Raw genomic sequence first — 26305 nt, forward strand, 5'->3', positions numbered from 1 at the left:
ACTCGAGACCCTTGGGTCTTCATAGGTGGATTCAAAGCACAAAGAGCACGCGATGCACACTGCAGTCTTAAGATTCATGTATAAAGTAGATATGGACATGTGTGCAGACCTGCCACTCCGGTTTCATCCCATATAAAAATCTTCCATTTCTTTCGGAGGAACCCCTAAGGTTGTCACAGATCCTAATTCGGGATTTAACCTCCATTCGACTATTGCCTGACCTTTCAGCGACGTTAATTTTTATATACTACTACGTCATCTAAGCACAGAGGAAAAACATACAGGTTCTACCAGACAATGGCGTTATTTGAATAGGTGATTTTGGATGGGGAGCGAAACACGTCCCTTTTTCTCATGGCATCAGGTATGAAGACGTGAGGCAAGATGAAATTGCCCGGAAATCTGAGCTTTGAGGTGAGCAAATAAAATTAAAAGGAAATTAAGAGAAGGGTCATAGAGTATTTACAGGGGAACTGAAAAGTTTCGTATATTAATCTAATTCACCTGTTCTGTAGTAACTTGTAAACCTTTCGATTCATCGTTTGTACATTTTCAAGGTGAAAATTAATAACTGCCAAATTGGGCATTTTAATCTTGTAAAGTTTTAAAAGTAGAATCCCAGAAACTTAGAATGTTACGTCTCACTCCATAGTTCCTTGCTTTATGTTCACAGTTTGAAACATACTCCATAAACTTTTCTAATTACACTTTCTGGGTGTTTACTTTTTGGTGACTTCTTTCCAAAGCAAACACACAAAATCGGCAAATTTAATCGAAAATGCACAAAGTTAAATTTGCGTCTGACCTTTCGTAACGTCATTTCATTTACCGAATGTAACTTCGAACGTGGTAGAAGTTTGTGTAGACACTGGGAAGCAGGACACAAACAAGATTTGTCAACAATGTCAACGATCGGCTGAAAGTTGAATTCAGGGTGAGAGAACTCGAAGGAGTGAATTTCGATGCAACCACAGCCACAACGAGTTACCAACCTCGGCTTTGGGTGCTAAACGGTTAAAGGTTATGCAAGATCAATATCGGCTTTCGAAACATCTCTGCTGCATAATAGAAATGCAGCAGAGTATCCGTTCCGGTTGAGAAGCGTATATGCTTCCACTAAAAATAACATTTATGCGAATAATTGAGGCTTTTTTAAAATAATAAGTTCAATTCTACATACTTAAAATCATAATACCTTATATTCATCAACTTTACTCATTCAGATTTCAGAAAGAGATTATAATGTTTCGAATATTAGAAAACTGGATATAAATGTGTATTTTACACCTGTTAACCATACTTTTAAGAACCCATTCTGTTATCTAAACGTGTTCTCTTTTGAAGATAGTCTTTAAAAACACATAAAGTTATCTAATTTCGGAAAGCCCGTAACTCGCCTCAATTAGTTAGACATTATCGAAAAGCGAGAAGATCTTTATGGAAACTTATACATAAATGGAGATTTAGCAATCAGATTTGATGACGGAAGTGCATATTGCCTTGTGGAAAGTTAAGAATGTTTACAGAACCTCTTACGGCAGTTTTATGCGTTCACGGAGACGCATTTAAACGCCTTATTCACTGAAAGCCTAGAATAGTATCGCTTTTACGATTATCCGTTTTTCACAACTTACTAGAGTTTAGCCGTTCAACCGTCTCTTTCACTCTCTCTCTCACTCTGCCCCTCCCTCCATATCTCTTGTTACCTTTTTTATCTCGTTTTCTGTATTGTAGAGGTACGAAATCTAGGATGCCGATCGATTAACGCTTGATGGAACACAAAAATGGAAAACTCTTTGGTAAAGTGTATCCTGAAACGAGACTCATTGAAACGACATGTGTACTATACGTTTTTTTACGCGTGTCACGATGACGCGCTGAAGGATGATTCGCTTTGAAAGGCACAAGTCCTTTGTAAAATTGAGGGATGATATTTTAAAGAAGCTGCAAATTGAGGAAGATCTATAGATCTGGGGAAAATAAAGGTGTCAACATTATGATAAATAGCATCTTCAGTACTTGGGGAGTTTTTTAAATTCGGGAAGCTTTTAGAGTGACGATTGGGTTTTCGATTCTATCTATAAAAAAAGTGCAAGTGTCAGTAAATTTAACTTTGTAATAGAACGAAGCAAAATGTTATCACATTAAAGCAATTGCTCTGGGTGAAATCTTAGCACTTCCCTATTGTGCAACAAAGCAAGAAACCGGTATCATCTCGTCGCTCCTGAGTTGACTCGTGCACAATAATTGACATAAGCAATTACGACGCTTTCTCTAAATGAGTATCGCGTGACACATACAACCACGAAATCGCGTGCACTATATTTTCCTTCAATGTGTGCAGAACACAGTAGTGCGCGTGAAGACGACGTCTCTAAACAAATTATCATATTTGCAAAGTCACATTTACGTTAGTGAAATGAACAGTTTCTGTCACGCAATCTATCTATGTATCACTGTTTTCACGAAATGACGTGTTGAGGGTAAATATGATTGATGGAAAATTCTATTTTATCCTGTGGTGCATGGGGTTGCTAAAGTTAGAGAAAAGCCTCTGTTAAATTATTCGTAAATTTAAATAAACATGATACTGGATATTTATTCTCGAAGTACTGCCATTATTGAAATGAGAATAATTTGTACCCTACTGATTATAGAGCAATCTACAAATAAAAAAGGACTCAAATTGCTGTAGTAATGTGTAGTATGAAAGCTTTAAAATGGCACATTTCCTTTCTTTTGTTCTTTTTTATAGAAGGGTATCAGTATATATTATTGATCACTAATGCTCATGTTTCTCTCGCATCAAATTACCAAAACCCAGAAGTTACCCACTGAAAAAAACGATGCAACCAGAAATGTTAAAATCCCTCTTTTATTGCCCAAGTATGGAAAAAAGGTAAGGCGGTTTTTTAAAAGTGGTACCACTTTAGGAGTCTCTCTCGCTTATCTGAACCGGCAAGCGCCTCCGCATGATTCGCACGCGTCTAACCATCGAGCTTTTGTAAGAGATGCATGTATGTGTAATCTGTAATGTGTATACACTGGAGGTAATTTGGCCGTGTCTGACGGTGAAATTGGCGCGATTCCAAGCGAGCAAACACAAAAACGTCGGACGCGATAAAGCGATCTGTCCATTCTAGAAATAGGCACCTGGAATTTCAGTCTGGGAGGGCCGGCTGGTTCATCAATCCCCTGGGACATCGTTCAGGACCAATAGAATTTTTTCTTTCTTTTTTTCCCTGCGATGCCAGGTACCCGACTCTCTTCTTTCATTCCCTTCGTCAGACGACGACGACGACGACTCCAAGTCGATACACACGTTCCTGTTGCAATTTTATGGGGAGGGGGGCGGAATAAGTATTACGCCAGGTTGACTTTGGCGATTTACAATTTTACATGTCAAAGCCTAGGGAAATGAGTCGAACATTTTTCGGTCACGCAAGTTTGCATCGTTCATCGACCTCTTACGACTGTATGCTCTATAAGTATATATATCATAATCGATTACTATCAACGTGCGTATATTTAAGGAATTGCTTCCTTGCCTTTATGTTATGCTTCTGATGCAGGTTCAGTCAATACGAGGTTAAGATGTACGTATTTAATTTTTTTTTTTACAGAGAAAGGTCTTTGTTAATCCTACGTATTTTGAATTACAAAATGTGCAAAAACGATTCACATAAATTCAGGTTGAACACACGTCAAGGATAACCTGGAAATCAGGACAAGTCCGGGATTTTGAAAAAAAAACTTGCAAAAGTCAGGTAATTTCTCTAAGAGACACTTTAGATAACTGTGAAGAATGGAAATTTCGAAATTCTTTTATTTTGTTCTAATCCTTTTGGATTGAAAATTCATCCTTTACGGTAGAAACGTCATCTTTTTTTTTTTTTGAAATAAGTAAATAACTCTAGAGATTTATGCTAACGAAAAATGAAATATACCCATGGTGGATTTTTATCAAGAACCGTAGTTGAAAGCGCTGTTGTTGAAATGCCATCTTCTCATGATAAATGACCCCGAAACATGATTCCCGCTGGAATAATAAATCGATTTCAGTCTTGCTCAATTTGATGAATTCTGGAAAAATGTAGACTCCAAGTTATAGACTCTCAGACTCCACAAGTTCGTTGTTCGCACGAAGTTGGAAGGAATTATAAAGTTTGTTCCGCTCTCGAAAAAGAAGACGAAAAAGTCTGGCGGATAGTTAATATGGGTATGGGATATAGGTAAGTTATATATGCGCATAATGAACCATGTTCAAAGTTTCTTCTTAGCACCTGGCATAAAAGCGTGTGTATAGCGCGATAATGTTGCGCATCTGAAATTCCGGTTATCGATCTAACGGACTTGAGCAATGGTATGCAACGTAAGGTTGCATCGGAGGTTGCGTTCGACGCAAGACGTGCCTACAAGTTGTTCAAGGAAAGGTCAAAAGGTATATTTTCTCTGCTTAGCGTTTCAGATACAGCGACTTGGCGGCAGCTATACTGCTATCAGCTATAGCTATAGGATGCACTTCGACCGTTATTCCACCAAATGAGGAGGAACTTTACTATGCTCCTCTGATACAACTTTGTACAAAGCAGATGAATTTCAATTAGTATTCACCCGAAGGAAAATAGAAAATAACTTGCTTTAATGAGCCGAAGAAAAGGAATTATTGAAGGAGACAGGCGTGATGAATATTGAGTATAATGAGTTCCTAGATTAGATACCATCAAACACGAGCTACTCAAAAAATGATGTGCAAAAACCAATGCTAACATGAAAGATGATATTATACAAACACTTTTTTCAAGGACTGAATATAACGGGCCTCGGACTCATTTCAGAAATTCAAAATAATGAGGTGGAAAAACAAATATAAATAGAATTTTGTATTCCAGTTACGTTTTGCCAATGAGTGATGTGTGATGGCGTGAGCCCGAAACCTGATATAATAATATGTTCAAGTTCATGCCTCGCAGTTTAGAGTTTAGGTTGAAAGGTGATGAGAATGTGGAAGATGGCGACTTTCTACCCTCGATTCGAGACACCTTTGACCCTAAATTTCCGGCTTAATCGGGGGCATTGAGAATCACTGATTCGTAACGTTATAACGCATGGTTGTTGGATGAGAATGGGACAACCAACGCGTAGTGGCATTTTGTGTCACGCGAAAATCCCCTTCCGTAATCTCATTACCAGTTAGATCACAAACTCACGGCATACTTTTCTTGGACAACGTCTAAATTCCTATTATTAGTCAGTTTTAATACCAGCGACGTGCCTTTTATTTATTCTTCCTCGTATTACGAAGAAAAAAGACCAGGAGAATATAAAGACATTATTATATTACTTTATAACAGGGAAGCATATCGCATTCCATTGTCTTTATTATGACTTTGGATAAGAACCTTGCAAGATATAGGGTGATGTTTCACGAAAATAAGGGAATAATAGGGGAGTGAATTCTCTTAAATAAAATTAATGTAGATACCATATCGAATTTATTTTGAAACGTTAGCAAAAATAGTTGAGTTATTTTATTGAGTTCCATTAATTCAGGTCGCATTAAGGCGAAAAAATAAATACGGGAAGTTTCTTGAATGCAGGACAAAAAGATAAATTCTTTAGTAAGGAGGAAAAGAGGGGAATAGGGGAAAAAGTGTGAAATCTGCAAATTCAAACAACCCCCAAATGATCATTATCATAAACAATTATTAAAGGATTTTTCTTTTAAATTAAAATTTGGATTTGTACTGAAATTTAATAACACCTTTCATCCAAATGACATGCCTTTTACTGAAAACTGGAAAAGCTGTTGAGAAATGTAATTAAATTAGGTTTTTAATCTGAATTTTAGATAGATGTCATTAATCCATTCTACACGTGCAATTACGCGAAACGAATAGCGCAGACGACAGTTGATTACGTAACCATTAATTACTGAAATGACTCTAATACAAAGTAATTAACCCTTTCGCACTATAGCGGTTGCACTCAGCCAACGTGATTATTTCAGTGGTTTTCTGTCCCAGCACTCATACTATCCTCTTTACCTCAGTCTTATACTTTCAAGCTCGAGTCAATTTTGCCATTCAGATACTTAAAACTGAAATCGTCTGCGATAAATAAGGAATAATTTTACATTTTCAACTCCGTTATCAGTTTCAGAGGGCATAATATGAATTTGAGGGTAGAGTTGATGCTTAATGTTTATTGATGAATTAACCACTCGAAAAAGAGCCGATATTATTATGATAATTTTGACCGAGTCACGTTTTTCTCGGAAGGAGATTTCATTTCTTTTTATTTTCTAAAACAGAATTCGTCCCTACTATAGGGACGGCGCTCGTTAGCTGGGATTTTCGCCTTTTTTTTCTTTTGATATCCCTGCATTCCTTTCTTTCGTACATTAGCCTTATTATTATCAGCAGGAGGTTCGTTAGTGTTAGGCGACCGTCTCGGCCAGACGTGTTCACTGTTCACTTTGCGATGCACAGAATCTCCTCTCCCACACCTTCGATCTACAATTTTATGCGTTATTCTAGAATCTACAAGCAGGAGAAAAAATGCACGTGAAAATTCTTGCGAATTAAACTAACTACGTGGATTTCCACAAAAATTTGTACCATCCATTTTTGCGTATTTCTTAGGGTTTACCAAATATTTGCGTTTCTGCCACGTAGACTTCTACTTGGATTTTACACAAAGGATCTAGGGTATCTAGTGATTCCTATGGACAAAATCCAATGTGTTTTCCAGGTTGTTCAGTTCACGAAATCAAGTTTTTCCAGTTCTCCTTTTTTGTACAGCAAATAATGAAATAACCATTTGTTATACATGTAGAGAATTAGATATCGCTTTTTTCCCAACAATTTCTGAAGAAGGTAGAACAATAAATAAACAATTTATAAATTTTTTCTAACATGAGTCATCGCATGAGAACTAGAATACGCCATGTCCACTAATTACTAATTTAATTAAGCAGAAATCAAGATGCTATTTTTGACATGACATGATGGACTTATCCAGAAAACAATGACCAACATGAAAATAAAATTGGCAATTTGCTAATGAATTTTAGGCAATTAATTCGAACATTAAAGAAGATTACTAAAAACTGTCTCTTCAGAATACAATTTGGAATCTTTGTAAAATCTATTGATTCCTTGAAATCTTTGGAATCTTTTTAAAATCTTTGTCAAATCCTTTGAAATCTTTGTTAAATCTTTTGAAATATTTGTGAAACCTTTTTGAAATCTTTATAATCTTTAAAATATTTTTAAATTATTGTGACATCTTTAAATTCGTTGTGAAAGCATTGTGAAATCTTGGAATCTTTTTTAAATATTTGATATTTTATTAAATCTATCTGAAATCTATTTCAAATCATTAAAATCATTTAAAACCTTTTGAAATCTTCTAAAAAATGTTAAAATCAGAAATCATTTAAAATGTTTTGAAATCGTTTGAAATTCTTTGCGAGTTGATAAATCTTTGTGAAACGTTCGAGATTTTTGTGAAATCTTTTATTTATTTATACAAATGACCAACAAGTAGCCAATTAAAAATGTGATCATTTTTATGATTTGTGAGTTAAAGTATCATAAAAAATGTAGAGTTAAACATTCTTTGCCACGTTTTAAATATCAAAATACTATTTACACAAAATTTTCAAAAAACTACATTAAAGTGAAGATGTTTCTTTTATAATGATTTTGATCAAATAAATATTTTAAAATAAAATATTATAAAACTGATCAAATTCATTAAATTTTTTATTTTTCAAAATGGAAAAAATTAGGAAAACTTATATAGATAATAAATAATATAGGTGATAAATACGAAGATTAAACTTCACCCTTAACGAAGGTACATAATGTACATACGTGACCAATTTAAGTGTTCCAGCATATTTTGGGTTGGTGGCTAAAAGTACATAATTAGAACATAAACGGCTTAAAGCTTAAACGATGAAGCTTAGGAAGAATATACATATATTTGTTAGGGTACTTTGGAAGCAATAAAATTAGTTTACTCTCGAGTCTAGAGTCTAGACTAGATAATATTCAGGACTACAGATAATTAGGATTTTTAAGCTTAAAAGGCTCCCTTGATACAATATTAGTGTCAAAAAAAGATTTATAAAACTGTACCTTAAACTTAAAGGCTTAAAACGAGGATTTAAGAAATGTCTTAAGGATTTAAAACTAGAAATGTCAGCGAAAATGTTTCTAAATTATATTCGCTTGATGCGTACGAGATATTAAATTAATAATAAAAATAACATTTAAATAGTCAATAACTAACATAAAACAGAAAAATTGAAAAGCCGTATCACTAAAGCTACATTTTACATGAAAATAATAACATTCAAAATTTCAACCCAAAGCTGTTTTTCATTTTGATAAAAATAGAAGTTCCTTAAAACATAATAAAGGACAAAGCCAAAGTTGCACTTTTGATAGCAACTATTACAATGAACAATTCAGCCAGTCTCAACTTTTGTCTGTCGAGACTTTTGAATAGACCGTGGGGAATGAAAGTTACGAAATAAATTCATGTTGCCTCAACCACTTCATTTCACCAGTTTATATACAATAAAAACTCAATTTACAAATTCTATCAACTTTTTTTAATTTCCTCTACCTTGAAAAATTAAAATACAGGGCACGAATCGACTAGACGGCTAAAAATGCCGCATTAGCATCGTAAAATCACAAAAAAAATCGCACACACAAACACACACTAAATTACAGAAATAATGACTATATTTCTTTAGGAATATAGAGTACTTAATAATTATTATTTTTTAAAAATTGTTTGCACCTTAAAAAAAACTTGAAAGTTAAAACAATTTGTTAAGAATAGGCATTCAGGTTGAAGAATTCCAAATCTGGGTTTAAAAAATTTCTTTCTAAACTCGTAAACTTGGATAATTTTCAATTAAGAGAAGTATATTTTAGAAAAAAGTTGAATTATCAACTTGAAAATGTAAATTTTCATAAAAAAAGATCAGTTTCAACAAAGAAAGATGAATTTTTACTTCAATAGCTGAATTTAAAATGAAAATGGAACCAAACCGTAAGATTTGCAACCAAATATATAGTTGAAAACTTTTTAGCAAAAGAGACGAGTTTTCAACAAAATGATTGAATTTTTAACCAAAAAGAATACAATTTTGACCAAAAATTCACGGATAAAATATTTAAAATTTGGTTTAAGTGACTAAGTGAAATCTTTTAAATTTTAGTGAAATTTTTTTTAATTCTTTGAAAGTTTTGCAATCTTTGTGAAATTTTTGTGAAATATTAAATAAACACGCAACTATGAATTGTTCAATTCCAAAAGCTATTAATTTAACAATTTCTTAGTATCAAAAACTTTAATGATAAATAATTCAATTTTTCTTGTTCCTATTTAAAATGTTACGATTTTTTCTAGTTTTGAATTTTAATTTTCAAATGTCGAATAGCCTCATTTTTTCAAAAAAGTAAAAAAAAATCGCACGAACCTCGAGGATATACAGTGTTTAAAATTAAATATTGATATGTTTCGTGAAATGAAGCATTTGTGTTTGAATTCCCAAGCTTAGTTGATATCTACTCTAGAATATTTAATGAAACGAAGACGCGAAATTGAATTCCCCTCATTTTCAATTCATTAATGGAATCTGCAGGTACCCCTAATTAGGAATTCTGGCTCACCTTGCTATATGTAAAGTGTCTACTCTGCAATGCAACGATCTTTAAACCCATTAAGACAACAATAACAAAAAGCTGACTGTTTTTGAATGATAAATAATAATTATCATTATGGCCCTTGGGGAATTCTGCCATTATGTGAGTAGACTGTAGAAGTGCAGAGGATTGCGGAGAGTCAGTTTCTCTTCCCTTTTACTGTTTTCCAAACAGCTTGTTCGAACTTTACTAGCTGCCCTTCAGGTATTCATACTTTATAATAATTCTGAGCATCCTGAAACGAATCACAGCAGCGTTACCGAAGTAATTTTCTCGCTCTACTCGCCACTGGAATTTCCGCGTTCCTCTACTCGTAGGATAATTCACCATTTTATTGTTAAAACGGCAATAGAATATATTACATGTATATCAACGACCGGGAACAAAGGCTTCTGATGCTTTTTGCTTCACTCGAAATTTTTAAATTTTAAGACATTTGAAAAAATATTTCGATTTAGTGTGAGAAGCCAATTTTCTTCTTATGAAAGCCGTAATCCTTATTGTTTCAAATTGCTTAAAGTACTTGTAAATTATTCAGCCTTTTCAACCAGATCAATTCGAATTTACCGCTAAAATAAAAATAAAATTAAAAAAAGTTGCAAAAATTCCTGTTGGAAAAAAGTATTAATGGTCACTCAAATTTCTAAATTTTAGCTTTAGAAACTGAACAATATTATTATTGATTAAAACAATATCATTCTCTAACTTATGAACTTAGAGCGGAACAATTTTAATTTAGAACGTTCAAAATTAAAAGTTTAACAATTTTAAAGTCAAAAGTTCAATATTGTTCAGTTTCAAATTGGAAAATTTTGAGTGTTGTATAATTTTAATGATAATTAGACAATCTCGAAGTATAAAACTATCCACAGACTTCGCAGCCCAAAATGCTTTCAAGTCAATGGAAATAGGCTGATTTTTTTAAATAGTTGAATTTAAAATCAGAAAATTTAATGTTCTTCTACAAAAGATGAATTTTCAACTAAAGAGTTGAATTTATAAGCTAAAGTGAACCATTATCAAAAGAGACGAATTTTCAACCAAATATTTGAATTTTTATTCTAATCTACACAGATGAGTTTTCAAGAAAATGGTCGAACTTTAAAAAAAAAAAAGATTTAACTTGAACCCAATAAGACGAATTTTTTAGAAGACGAATTAATTGTTAACAATGAGAGATAAATTTTAAAACAAAATCTTTTCTACAAAAAATTTTCTTTAATCCAAACAGACGAATTTCCTATCCAAAAAGACGATTTTTCAACGAAATAGTTGCATTTTCAAACAAATATTTTTCTTCTCTATAAAAAAAGACTCTTTAACAAAGATGTGGATTTTCTAATTGCGTTCTATTATTTCAGTTCGCAATCAAGCGAAAACGAGAAAAAGGGGAAGTTTCTTGGAAACTTGGGAAAAAAGAAAATTCTTTTTTTTTTTTTAACAACGGAAAAACCGGAGAATAGGTCAAACAAAATAAAGTCTACATTCAAATGATACAATTACTGGAATATTGTTAAAACTTTTTATTTGAAATTAGCCAGTTAGGTATTAATACTTTAAATTATTAATTTCTAAATTGAAAACGCTATGTAAACTGAAATGGTTCAGTTTTTATTTTTCATGCTGCTACTCTTTGAAGATTATAAAGATAAATGAAATAAAACACTTTAATGCGTCGTTATAAAGTTCTAATTTAAACATGTAAACTTGTTTCGTGTGCAATGTCATTAAAAAATAATTCAATCGCGATATTCTTTAGCGTGCATTTAAGATAATAAAGTAATAATTTTTGCATGGCTTTATATAGTTTATGCCCTGCGGAAATGAAGCCATAAAGACGATACTTAGCTAGAAAAAATTTCCATCAGTTCTCAAGTTATGAACGCCTTGGGTTAAATTTAGTAACTTTAATACTACTCGGTAGCGAGTTGAACGAATAGAGTCTGCCTAATTAGCGATACAGTTGTTGCATTTTATGATACAAAAAAAGGATGGCATCTCCTTGTACGCGAAATTCATTTTCCGCTTGCCATTTGAGCATCCAACTTAATGTTTTGTTTTCCAGAATTAGTCAACTAAACTTCAAAGGAGAAATTTTTTCTGAAGATAAAAAGTTATTTGAACACTTGTGTAATGCCAGATCTATCTTAAGCACATTCCTTTTATAGAAAGAAGAGGTTCGTTAAGTGAGAAGGCTCTATTTATTCAATGAAAGTGGTATCAAGTTTTTATAAGAGAATTTACTTTTCATTTATAGTTAGAATTCTCGAGCTTGCCAATTCAAAGCGGCACCATTTTCATTTGAAACGTTCCAAATTGAAAATTAGACATTAACAAATAAACGATTTTAAATTTAAAATTTCAATGTTGTGCGATTTCAAATTAAAAACCTTTTAAGTAATCAAGTTGAATAGCTTTTATATAGGGTGATTTTTCAGTAAAATAGGGATATAATCAGAGAATAAAATATGAAAACTAAAACCACAAAAGATGAATTTTCTACCAAGAGATGCAATTTCGATGAAAGAATTGAGTTTTCTTGCTAAGAAGTCGATTTTTTTAAATTAGAAAATATGAATTTTTAATAATAGTTAATTTACCATCAAAGAAGATGGTTTTTTAACCAAATAGTTCAATTAAAAAAAAAAAATATTGACGAAACAGTTGCATTCACAAACAAATAGTTAGATTTTCAAGCTAAAAGGCACGAATTTTCAACAAAATAGTTGTATTTTTAAACAAAATAATTACATTTTCAACAAAGCAGTTTAATTTTTTATCAAAATGTTGAATCTTTAACGAAATAGTTGAATCCTAAGCAAAACAACGGCTCAAATTTTCAACAAAATAGTTGAATTTTTAAACAAATAATTGCATTTTTAACCCGATAGTTAAGTCCTGGACCAAAAAAGATTCATTTTCAACCAATCAATTGCATTTTTAAACAAAAAAGATCAAATTTTGTACCAAAAGAGTTAATTTCAGTTAATTTTTAGCCAAATAGTTGAATTTCCAACTAAATACTATGAATTTTCAATCAAAATTCTCAACCAATAAAATGACTCTTCGACAAACTGGTTAACTTTCAACCAAGAAATTAAATTTTTAACCAAAAAGAGATTATTTTTTAAACAAAAAATTCAATTGCAGAATTTTCAACTAAAAACGACAAATTTTCATCGGATAATGGAATATTTAGATTTTTATTCAAAACTATTATTTTATAACAAAAAATAGTGAAATCTTCAATTAATAAAATTAATTTTGAAGACAGTAGTTCAACTTTCAACCAAAATGAATGAATTTCCAACAAAATAATGATTTCTGATCAAAAAATATAATTAGGTGGATTGTCTTATTGGGTTCTATTGATACAGTTCGCATTGAAGTGAAAAAACGAAAAAAATGAGGAAGTTTCTTAAAAACAAAAGGAAAGAGTGTGAATTTTGTACTGAAGGTTAAATAAAATTCACTTCCATAAAGAAACGTCGCAATTAGAAAAACTAAACATGACATTTCAAATTAGCAACTCCTAACGATTACTATAATTTGTCCTCAATTTTTCAACCTCATGGAGGCGAGCTGACGACGTCCACAAAACCCAAAGTCGGAAAAACCAGAAGTAGATTTTTAGAGCTGCCATTTTTTGTAGTCCTTCCGAGAAATGTCGAGGTTTTTGTAACAAAACTAAATGAAGAAAACTATCCTTGGTAACGCTGACTTTACGGTTTACGGAATTGAAAAACCCGTTTAAAGCGTTAGAAGAAGACGTATAGGGTCACTCGTTTTTTGTGCGGTTACCAAATACCGCTTACTGCCTTAGCGCTTAGCTGCAGCGAGACATAACTTGGGGTTAGTTATAGAATTCACTCAACTTATTTCTTATTTAGTTGTTGGTTTCTAGGAGCCAGAGCCTATCCTAGCTAGACATCTTTCGTACAATCCGGAAATAAGTCGTCCCGTTTTAGTGTTTTTTCAAGGTCATGTACGCCATAACTCGCGCGTGTGCAGGCTGATTTAAGCAGGAACAGGAGGACACAAAAGAAAGCGGACAATGCGGACAGCGGGTGGCGACAGTAATTTACAGAAATTATTATGGAATCAGCAGGACGTTAACGGTATAGTCATAGTCATTGCCGTACCGTAGTTATAACATAGTCATAGTTGTGAGGCCAAAGAGGAGAGCTCGAGCCCGAGCTCGAGGTAACAGGCATGGTTTGGCTCTGGGACGTGATTTATGTCGGACTTTGTTTGACAGTTTCAGCTTCGAATTCCGGGTTTCGACCGGTCCTTGAGCCCGAGTCAAAAATCTTGAAACGTCTTGTTTAGCTGGTAAATGACGAGCAAGTTCCTTCCTCGATTCTCCGGAAAGAAAAGGAAGAAGACCCAACCCTTGTTTGGCTTTAACGTGGTGTAACAGGATCCTACGGAAAGCGTAGCTGAGCGCATTTGCCGACAATCAAAAACTATTAGGACACCTCGTAACATTTACAATTTGACGAGGTATTAGTTTAGGGAAGTGCTGGTCAAGCTTAAGAAGTGTTTTATTAGCGTGAAGGTCGGTTTGCAAGTCGTGATGCTCGGCGGTCAGCGGCATTTATTACCCGAACATAGCTTCACCCAACTCAATCATCATCGGCCATATCGAATTGAGACCACCTCGAAGGTGCAAGATAAAGAGAGTCTCAGGTGCGCGATAAAGGCGAGAGAATTTCAGGGAAAAATCCCACTTTTCAAGGCAACAGATTTCGTTAAGTACTTTGATAAATGCAGGGGCTTGAGTTATTCAAATTCTCTGGAATCTTAATGTTTAAATTCCTAATATTTCGGTGACATTTGAGCTGTAAGTGAACAGAACATGATAAATGGATTCGAGATAATTCCTCAATTATTAGACAAATAGCTGCACTTCAGGAACACCAGAGATAGGATAATAATTCAAATGGCACCATATCGATTAAGAGGAAACCACAACTCATGGTTGCCACAAAATCCCCAAAAACAGACCAATTTTTTATTTTCCTGCCTGTTATAATTTTTTTTTACGTATAAAAACAATCTTGCACCTAGGTCCTAGAAAATCATTAATATTGATGCAAGACATATTTGTTTCTAAATTTATTTTAAACATTTTTAGTGACAAGGATCCAAAAAGGAAAGAATTAAATTTTCAATTAAGACAATTTCCAAAAAAGGTAAAAGGAGTTTACAACAAAATAGTTAAATTCTCAACCAAAGTGGTGAGACTTCGATAAAAACGGAAGAAAATAAAATCTAAACGAAAAATGTATAAGTTGATATTTCAGCCAAAACAGATTTCTATTTTCAATAAAAAAGACTTGAATTAAACAAAAATTTTCAAAGAATTAATTGAATTCTCAACTAAAACATATTAATTTTCAATCAAACAGTTGCATTTTTCCCTGAAATAGATACGTTTTCAAAAGAAAAAGCTAAATTTGCAAACAAGAAATGTATTTAAGTCAACAAAAGAAAACAATTGAATTTTCAAGCAAAAGCGATTTTTCATTCAATACAAAAAACAATCTCATCCAAAACGTTCAATTTTGAAGCCAAAGAGACCGAATTCGACTACATAAATGAATTATTAACTAAAACTTCAACCAAAGAAATTAATTTGTAACTAAAATTATGAATCTTAAAAAAATGAATTTTCAACCAAATATTATAATATTCACCTAAAACATCAACTTTCGCCAAAAAATTGTATAATTAAATTTGCAATTAAAAAAACTATTTTTTAGTCAAAGAAGTGCATTTTCAACCTAAAAGATAAATTTTTAACCAACCATATTAATTTTTTAACAAAAAAAAATAATTTTTCACAAAAAGTTAAATTACAAAAAAAAAGTTTTTCAACTAAAATAATAAATCTATCAACCAAGAAAATAAACAAAATAGTTCCACTTTTAACTTAGTAGATGAATTTTCAACTAAAAAAGATGAATTTCCAATCCAAAAGAATTGATTTTTAACGAAATTGTTAAATTTTCAACAATTCCCTGACATTCCCTGACTGAATTATTGAACCTATTAGCCTGGATGTGTCCAGTTTTTATAGCATATTGAACTCTTTAGTACCAAATAAGCGAATTTTAGTTTATTTATGTTAAATCATATTATTATTATTATTATTATTATTATTATGATAAAACATTTCTGAGTTGAAATGTTGTCACAGGCTTATACTGCCCAACATGTCGAAGGCATTTTTGGTTAGAGTTTGATTTTTTATTTGATCATTTTTGCACGGGGCTGTCCCGGTATATATCATCAGTCACGGACGCATTTTTATAATGCAATCAAGTGATCTGATGAGAGCAGTCTGCCCAGACATATTGGACAAAGCCTGGTTTTTACCCCATCATTGACAGACTGGGTTGCAGTCAAGTACACGTTGGGGGGGACCTACAGCTTAAAGTGGGTTCCGAACCACCAGAACCTCGGTAAAGGTACATTGAAAAATTTCTAGAGGTACCGGCTCAGGGATCGAACCCCGGACTGCCACTGAGGCTCAGTTATTGTATTATTATTTTATTATTATTATTATTATTATTAATAACAATAATCATCATCCTCCTTGAGTCCTGAAAATGCTAATACCATACGTAACTAATTTTTTTTCGAAAACTAGATTAATCATGTTTTGTTCGCTTAATCCTCATTTATCATGGTCATGTTGCCCGTAATCAGTAATGAGAAAAATCTAATTTGAAAACAATGGTGAATTACAATAGATGCGTATATATAGATAAAATCGTATTATATTATGCCAAGAGAAAACATAAATGGTAATTAGTATAAATCACCCTCATTTTCATCAGGGGTCATTTACTAGTTTAATGTAAAGTTTACAAGTATTTTCAAAATTATAAGGGAAAAAATCCACTAAATTTTACACAATAATGCAATTGCAATCAGAAAAAAATTATTAGCTCTATTTATATTATTTTCTGGTGAATTCACAGTTCAATTAAAACGTTATTATCTTCGCAAAATCGACCACTGCATTATTAATTACCACACACATCTATTTTTTTCTTTAACCAATTTTTTTAAATTCTGGTACCAAACTGGTAAATTATCATTCATTTAATTAAAACATTGAATATTCATCTCTTCAATTATATCGAATATTCCATACTCTAATATTCTATCAGAAAATTGATAAAACAATTATTCCGGGAAGGTTTATCAATAATTTATAATATTTCATGAAAGAACTGTTTGTGAAATTATGCAATTGATTTTTTTTTATCTTTCTCAGTGTTTTGAAACAAAATATAAACATTTTGTTTTTCGTTCCACTTCCTGCTTAGTTTTTTTTTTCTCGGAAACGAAAAGCGGAAATGGACCTTTTCTTACCCTTCCGGTAATTTTTCCTAGCAATTTTCCTGTCATCCTTTTCCTTTTATGAGCGTGTAATTCGGTAATTTACAGTTAAGTTTGACGACCGTTCAATTTAGGAGTGAAGCTTTAAAACGATTATAAATTTTTCTCGAAATAGTTCTTTATTGCAGACAACTGAGGTCAAAAGAAGTCTTAAAATTAAAATTTATACAAATCATACTGATTGAAAAAAAATTTTATGATTCATTACAAATTGCTTTCAAAAAACTTTACATCAATAATCCGCAGTTTAAACCTCTATAATCCCGTCATGAAGCCATATAATTGAGCCATCCAATTTTTCCCGAGCGTGAGAACAAAGGAAAAATAATTATCGGCATTTTTACTTCAAAGAGGCGATAAAGATCTCGTAACGAAAAAGGACAAAAATGACATGGCAAATGAAATTCGTCTCACTCGTCCCTTCCCGTTTTCAACCTCTGGAAAAGGAAGAATCGAGCCTACCGGGTTTTCTACCGGTACTTTTCACTTCCAGTTTTTTTAGCGCTAGAGAAAACCACTGCGAACCTTTACAAAAAAAAAAGAATAGAAAAAGATGAAAGGATAGAAGAGGGATTTATAACTCTTCTTCGTATTTTGAGTATTCAATAAGTGAGGTCCTCATCATCTACTGTCGGTTTTCGTCACTTCCGCAAAAAGTCGTTTCCAAAAGGGGCCAAAAAAGCGTGACCTTTTTAGAATTTAGAACCCAGGGGTCGAAAAAAGTCCACGTGCTGCCGCTGTACTTGACGTATTTATAGCATTGCTTGCATTCCCCAGTAAATTATAGCTGTCCTAACAATGTGTATTGTTCTTATTTATTGGGAGCGTCGCCCGCCTCTGTATACAGCTATATGTACCATATCTGTATAGAATATAGAAACGGTGCAGGCTGAAATTGCAGAAATACGAGTTGATAATAAAAATAAATGAAAAATTTGGGGAAAAAGTCGGCATTGCAATTAAAAACTTGTCGCATCGATGCAGTTGTGTCATATGGTTTTGAAGGAACAAAGCCTCTTCTATGGCTGTGCCACGTCGGCATTTTGGTGTCGCGCACACGAACATTGGTTTCAATCAATGGGGATTATTAAGGCCGAGGTGATTTACAACGAAGTTTATGTCTTGGGTGCAATACGGAGCCGAACCGTCGTTTTTAGTTCTTTAAAGTGCCACTCGCCCCGTAACTTTTAAGTGATAATCACAGTTCTGACGTTCCTCTAAAACCAAACTTTCTGCAGTTACAAACTTACCTTCTTTACTTGTAACTTCAGAAAAGGGGAAGAAGTTTCGTGCGACGTCAAATGCTTTCTCTACGCTTCAATTTGCGTTGAAGATAGTCGGAAGTTATTGAGGAAATTTATAGAGCGATCAAGTATAGGACAATTATGCGACTATTCTTAGCGCTATGTTGTCAAAAGTTCAATAATGAGAGACACTTACCTGAAAAAAAATTGACGTTAAATATTCTCCTAAGCTTGTTTAGCCGGTGGAAGTTTTGAATGTCAAAGAATCAATTTGTTCAGTGAGTAAAGAACTGAAGTTGATTACGCGAAGCAACAAAGCTTCGGAAAATGGTGTTTAAAATATGGAAAAAAATGTACTTGTACTTTCGCTAAAATAAAACTTTTTTATATTGCATCAATAACTTTTATCCACAAAAAAAAATTTTCTAATGGTACGAAGCGGGAGTTTTATTTACACAAAAATCACATCTTTCTTGGATTTCAGCATGACATTGTTTCAAGGCTTATAGAATATTATTTTATGACGCATCTTTCCATTAGTGTGAAAGAGTGATCGAAGATTCTTCTCGTAATAAAAGCAGATCCTCCGATGATTGATGAATTTTGGAATTGCCAGGAGACTCTAAAACCCAGGGAGTAAAAAAACGATCAATCAGGAAATGGTTTAAGGTCCAGACTTGTGTAACTTGATCCGGTCCAACAAATTCGATTTAGAAAAAAACATTCAAAGATGCAGTAAATCCAATTTATTACGACATGAAAGTCCGCTCAAAGTTCTTGAAATTAACTCTACTGTTAAAATACAAAAATTTAATAGAATCCAGGGTGACCGCAAAACTTTATTTCACGATTCCCCCATGTTCCCCTGCCTAATATTGCATTTCTCCTGTCAATTGATATAAAACTTAATATAAAAATTAATATAAAATTAAATTAAAACTCTAATCTTACAACATTTTTAATATGGCGACCAAAAAATGACCATAAACGTAAGTCATTCCTTCTTTAAAAAGTGACTGAAAGTGACTAATGTTCTCTTGATTTACATACTGATAAGAATTCAAGTCATAACAATTCAAAACAAATCAATTTAAATTGAAAAAAAATGTTAATCCAAAACATTTAATCAATTTCATTAAACTTTGAGTGAATTTACAAGAATTTAAGGAAAACGAGAAGAAGAATTTTTTGAAATGCCTGGGAATTTTAAGATGAGTTTGAAAAACGTCAGGATTAATTGAATATAAGCTAAACAAATATCCATTGAATTGAGTAAATTTAAAGGAATTTAAGTGAATGAAAAAAATCAAGTAAATGCCAAAGAGTTCAAAATAACAAAAAAGAATTAAGGATGAATTATTAACAATTCAGAATGAATTTCAAATGATTTGAAAAAAAAATACCTTGAGAGCTTTGAAAACTGCTTACAATCATCGAAATCCTAGGAAATTATTCGGAAAAACTTAAAATTATTGCAATCTATTAAAAAATCCTTGGAATCTTTTGAAATATTCTGAATTATTTCAAATCCTTTGAAATCTTTGAACACCTTTGAAATCCCTTCAAATTATTGAGAACTAGTACACATTTCTTGGAATCTCTTCAAATATTTTTAAATTACTTCTTACAGGATTTCCCTGAATTCTGCAATTTTTTAATCCGAACTCCTGCTTTTCCCCTGATTTCTAGTTTTTTCCTGACCTTCAGCCACCCTGACTGAAACGGAGGCTTTATTACACCAAGATGACGATTCTCGATTATCTTGATTAATCTCCATTAAAATAATTGATTCCTCAGGTTGAAATTTTTTTCCTCTACTTTAGAAAGCCGCTTTATTTCCAATATTCTCAACTCCCCTAAAGCTGGGATAAAAGTAAACTCGATCAGATGCTTGGCAATTTGGTTTAGACCCAACAAATCAGGCGGATAATCAAACAAATTTTAAATCGATCGACGTAGCCAATCAACCGCAAGCAAGACTCCCCCTCTAAGCCAATCAATTGAAAATGTAGTTTCAGGCTCCGTTCAAGGGAATGGAGACTGGAGATGGTGGCTTTGACGTGTCAAAATTTGAATGTAGTCAGAAAAGCAGGTCTAAAATTAATTAGAAGTTGTGTAGATTGTAGGAGACTTGTTGAGGCAAGTCTTAACTAGTGCAAAGTGCAGCACATACACGACTTGGGCACATGCGATTTTAACAACGCGAAGGAAGAGAGGGGCTCTCTTGGAAGTTTCGAAATCTGCCTGGGGCACCAGGTCTTATTTACTTTGCGTTACGTATCCCATCCCATCTCCTCCTTCGCGGTACAGCTTCATCCATGCGTTAAATTCCTCCAGGGGATTGTCCCCCTGTCTCGCTCCCCTGCTGCTGGCTGCCTCCCAGCCACGGCTCGGCTAGCTAGCTAAAGCTAACTTCTCGGCCAACTTAACCTTATCTTCGATACTCGAGTCGGGGCGGGAGAGAGAGATACTGATGCACACGCAGTTGGCTTTTATTTTCTCGGTGAGAAAAACGACCCCTGACAACCACCGAAAAATCCCCCATGCTCACCCACCCTTATAACTGCACGATTATTCCCCCGGGTCCAGAGGTTCCTTCAGGAATTTCTGATTAATTAAAGTATACACATTCGTTCACTGTCGATTGATATTTGTATCTTTCGGCAGTTTCTAAACAATTTATACTAAAAAAAAGGATAGGCGAACACAATTTCCATTTGATTGTATTTATAACTCTAATAATAGGGGATATCACGGCCTAATTTACTTGTAAAAATGAGCTAACGTTCTTTTAATTCCTCCTTTCATTTCGAATGAATTTGATAACATTGGAACAATTCCAGGAAAATTTAAAAAAATTCAGACTAATTGCATAATAATTTAGAGTGAATTCAAAATAATTTCAGTTAACTTAAAATAAAATTGAAGAAACTTCAATTAAATTTGAAATGTTTTTTTAAATACAAAAAATACCATTGATTTCAGTACAATTGGAGTGAGTTTATAAAAATTATAAGAATTGGAGAGAATTCAAGATAAAGTTGATAAAAATTTGAGAGAATTGAACAAAAATTGAAAAAATTCATACGAATAAAATAAAATTCAAGTGAATTAATTTAGAGGAATTTAAGGGACATAAGAAGATCTTGATGAAATGCATAAACGTTCAAGGCGAATTAAAAACAAATAAACAACAACAAAATTGCGTAGAATTGAATGAATTCAACCAACTTCAGGATAAGTTAAACAATTTAAAAAATGTTCAAGGATTGGAATAAATTCAAATTAAAGTAAATTAAAACGTGATATAATTCACTCTAATTTAAGTTGAACTTAAAAATTCTTAGATTGCGTTAAAAAAATTAAAAAAGATCCACTAAATTCAGTGGATTTTAAGGCAAATTTAAAGAATTCAGGGTAAATTAAAAATAATTTAAAAAATGCAGAAGAACGTAAAAGAATTAAATTTTGTGGATAAATTAATAACAAGTTTTAATTAGTTAAAATAATCTGCGAAAAATCCCAAATGTTCCACAACATTTTTCAAAATTCAAACAAATTCCATGGAACTCAGACAAATGGGACTGAATAGAAATCTGACAAAATTACAAAAAATCAGGTTTAGGCTGAATAAAAAGAAATTAGAATACAAAGAATCCAAAGATTATCCCCGCTAATAATAATTCCCTCTCTAGCATTCAGTAATTCATGTACATTCAAGTTCTAAAGTTAGCATTTAGATTTCTTCAAATCGAATACCAAAATTTGCAATTATTATTATTAGTGGTCCTACCAAATTATCGAGGAACGGCCATTACTCGAATGCAATCCAAGAAATAAAAAACCATTATCAGCAAAAACATCAATCATAGAGACAATCAAGTGATCAGATAAGTGCGATTTTTTACCTCTTTTGATTGATTATTTTATACATTAGCAGCGAGCGACATTCCCACAGAGACTTTTTCAATGGAACTCTGAGTCATCAATGACTCTCGGCGGCTAATGTGCTAAAGCAGTCATGGTTAGAGAAATTGTTTTTCGATTCAACTATTAATTATTATTTCAAAGTTAGACACCAACAGCAGATTTGACCTTCGTGAAATCATAATATCACTTTCAGATTCATAAAAAGTCGTTATTCTTAATGATCTTTCACTGGAAACTTATTATTTTAATTATGACTCGAATCGAGCTCATGAATTAGTTAAGCGGAAATATATTATGTAAGCTATAATAGCTCTCTGAAAATTGAAAAAAATACGATTTTAATTCTTTTAATGTCTGTAGTCTATATTTCCTAAAATCAAAAGCCAATTAAACTATCATTAAAGTTCTTTTATGCTCATAAATCATTTTCATTATATTAAACCAAAAGACCTACAATTACTTTCCACAATCTGAAAAATTTGCAATTATACTATATCTTACAACATAATTCAACACTTCCTTTTCGCCGTAATCATGAATTTTAAATTTTGCATCACAATCTCAGCACTAAAATTTCATAATTCCCTGATTTTTCATTTTCTCTTACCACTCATTTTTAAATACCAGAATTCTAATTTTGTAACATTATCAGACATCACACCCCGAAATACTTTCAAAATAAAGGAAACAGGATGATTTTCCACGAAAATAGGTGCTCTAGAGCCATAGCTAAAATAAAATAAACAAAATCGCGGCACAATATATTCAATTACCTGAAGGTAACTTTTCATGGACCTTGATTTTAAATTATTCATTGAATTTAATATTTCACACAGAGTTCCAATCTACCTTCTCGACTAATTAGATTTGACATAATCCAACAAGGTAAATAGAAATTAATCCTGTGTAAAATATTAATTCCACGAATAATTAAAAATCCATGGTCTGTGTAGAGGTAAACTAATTATAAAGCCGCCGTATATATAACCTAATTAGTCAAGTAAAAAACTCTCACATGCCCTTACGAAGTTATCTTGCCGAAAAGTGGCGTCATTGTGGCGCCAAATTTAAAATTGTGATTATGAATTTAATACCACCTTCGTAATATTTTATCCGAATACTAATAAAATTCATTACCAACAGACCATAAAATACCCTCATAAATCGTGAACTCGCCCTAAATGAGAAATATGGAACGCATTTTTCTAACTCATGGCAGCAGTCGAGGCAGCAGCAGTCCTTTTTTGTATTTAAGGGTCAGTTTGCTCTGTATTGCCCCTGGAAGAAAAAAAAAAGTCGTTGGTGCGTCACTGCTGGGACTGTGTGCTTTGACAGTTTGACTGAAGGGGAACCGAACAGACGAAGGGGACACTTTAGGGGGATGAGTGAGAAGAGTCGGCATTAACGAGCTATCGCGGCAGGTGGATATGGATGGCGTCGGCTCGATTACTCAGCTTAGAGATTCGCAATCGACATTCTCTTCCTTTCGCCGATCGTTCTCGGTACCGTTCGAACCTTGCAGTATCCTCCCCCTCCCCCTCTTCTCAATCTTTTACCCCATCCCACTACTCAGGGCCGGCTGTGCCCATGGGATTGTCCTGGCGGAGGGCTCTGGGGCCTCGTAAAATCTTCAATTTTATTCTAGACAATAGAACGCGCCGAAGCTTCCAAATGGAAATGAGGTCTGCGAAAAAAAAAAGGAAAATTCGATCAGATGCAGATTCCTCACGCGATTTTCCTTTTACTTATTAGCTTTCAACGACCGAGACTGATTCACATTACGCTATTTACATGTTCGATAATTTCAATTTGATTTTACATTATGGAATATTATTCTAGAAGGGAAATTCATTGTGTAATGTGTTGGAATTAATAGAATGTTGTGAATGGAAATAACAGATGAGGTAATTTTTATTTGAAAATGAAAGATGGGATAATTTTAATTCAAATAAGGAGCCAATAAGGGAATAAAATATTTATAAAATAATTATTGTAGGTGCCACAAGAAATTCAGTATAAAACGAATTTTTCACAAAAATTTTCATTTTTTAAAGCAAAGAGATGAATATTCAACAAAATACAAGAATTTTCATGCGACAAACGATCAATTTTCAATCAAAAACGAAATAACTCAATTGTCAGTTGAAACGATTACTTTTCATGAAATGAAATTTTTTACCAAAACGGTTAAATTTGTTACCTAAAAAATATAAATATTAATCAAAAATCGAAAAAGTACATTTCCTATTGAAAAAGTGAATTTTCATCTCAGAATTAAACATATCTTCAAGAAAATATTAGAACTTGCATTCAAAGAGATAAATTTTCAAACAAAGTACATGCATCAAAATTCAACCATTTAATTTAATTTTCAACTAAAAATGTAATAGTTGATATTTCAACCAAAACCGGCTTTAATTTTGAATACAAAAATAGTTGAATTCAATCAAAAATGACAAATTTTCAACAAAATGATTGAATTCACCCAAAAAAGACGAAGTTTCCACCACAAGATAAGATGTTTCAAGTTGGAAAATCGAATCTTTTGGGAAAAGTTTACTTTTAACCACGGAAAGATGAATTTAAAAAAAAAGTTCACTCTCAATCAATTTTAGAAGACAGTTGAATTTACAACGAAAACACAATCAATTTTAAAGCAAGAAAGATGCATTTTAAAAATTCAACATAAAATATAAATTTTTAACCGAAAGACGAATTTTCGATTCACAAAGATTAATGTTCTAAAAACAAAAATAAATTTTCGACCAAAAAAGATGACCCTTTAAAAAAATAGTTGCTTCTTCAACTAAAAAATTTAAATAATCGAATTTTCAAACAAAACTTCAATAAAAAAACTTTTAATTTGTATCCAAATAGTTGAACTTTTAATCCAAAAAGACGAGTTTTCTGAAATAAAAGACAAGTGTCCAACAAAACAGTTGAAGTTTCGACCAAAAAAGTAGACTTTTTAAAAAAATAGTTGAATTTTCAACAAAAAAGTTCATTTCAAACTCAGAAAAATGAATTTTCAAACAAAAAAAATCATATTTAACAATATAATCGAATTTTTAAACAAAACTTCAAACTTCGACAAAATAGTAGGATGTTCTGATTGAGTTCGCATTCATGCGAAAAAACGAGAAAAAGGGAAAGTTTCATGAAAACAAAGAAAAAAGAGGAATTCTTCGCAAAAGGGGGAAAAGAAGATGAATACGCTAAAGAGTGATAATCCTACTTTCCTAATTGAATCATTCAACTTTGCAAAATGCGAGAATCAGATTTTACTTGTTGAAAAAAATAATACACTTATTATTCTGAATGAAGATAAAAATGCTAAAATCTAAAAAAAAAATCGAACAAGTCTCGAATAACAAAAATAATTAATTCTTGTAATTAAATGAAAAGTGGAGAACTGCAAATTGCAGTTTTGAAGAGCTGATATTAGAGATATTTAGAGGTGGTTTGAAGACCTCGAAGAGGTCAAAGACGGCCCTGCAGACCCTTCTCAGTCTCCTCTTTCACCTCTTTCATTTTCTCTCTCTCCCTCTCTCCCTCTCACTCCTTCTTCTGCCCCAACCACATTCCCTCCTGAGTCTCCTCCACTAATCAAAAGTTCTCCTCCTACGTTCCAAAGGAGCGCGTTGCAAGCAAGATGCCCCTGAGATTCGCATGTTCTCCTATCTCTCTTTCTCTCCTCTCCTACCTTTGTTTTTCTCTCCCTTTCTCGCGCCAGCCGGGGAACTCGAAACGATTCTCGTTTAGCGAACATTAATCGATTAATCGAATTAGCGGCGATTTTTATCAGCGCCCTGGAAATTTATACTTTTAGCAATCGATGAATAAAAAAGAACTACAGGAAACATCCGCCTCTATTCTATCTACTTTGGATCGTAAAAAGTTATAAAAAAAGTACATTTACCAATCGAGTCTAGATTTCGATACAGGACTTTTAAGAGAAAATTTAAATATCTATAGGAGAACTTTAAA

The 26305-nt window shown here is 32.7% G+C and overlaps 1 protein-coding gene across 1 annotated transcript in view; it reads right to left on the bottom strand.

Annotated features, from left to right (window-relative positions):
* The window catches only part of LOC117171181, a 116729-nt gene that overhangs the window by 35440 nt on the left and 54984 nt on the right, over positions 1-26305 (bottom strand). The gene's annotated exons all lie outside the window — the stretch shown is intronic.

The sequence above is a fragment of the Belonocnema kinseyi genome, chromosome 4, assembly GCF_010883055.1.
Source record: "Belonocnema kinseyi isolate 2016_QV_RU_SX_M_011 chromosome 4, B_treatae_v1, whole genome shotgun sequence".
In the NCBI taxonomy this organism is placed as follows: domain Eukaryota; kingdom Metazoa; phylum Arthropoda; class Insecta; order Hymenoptera; family Cynipidae; genus Belonocnema; species Belonocnema kinseyi.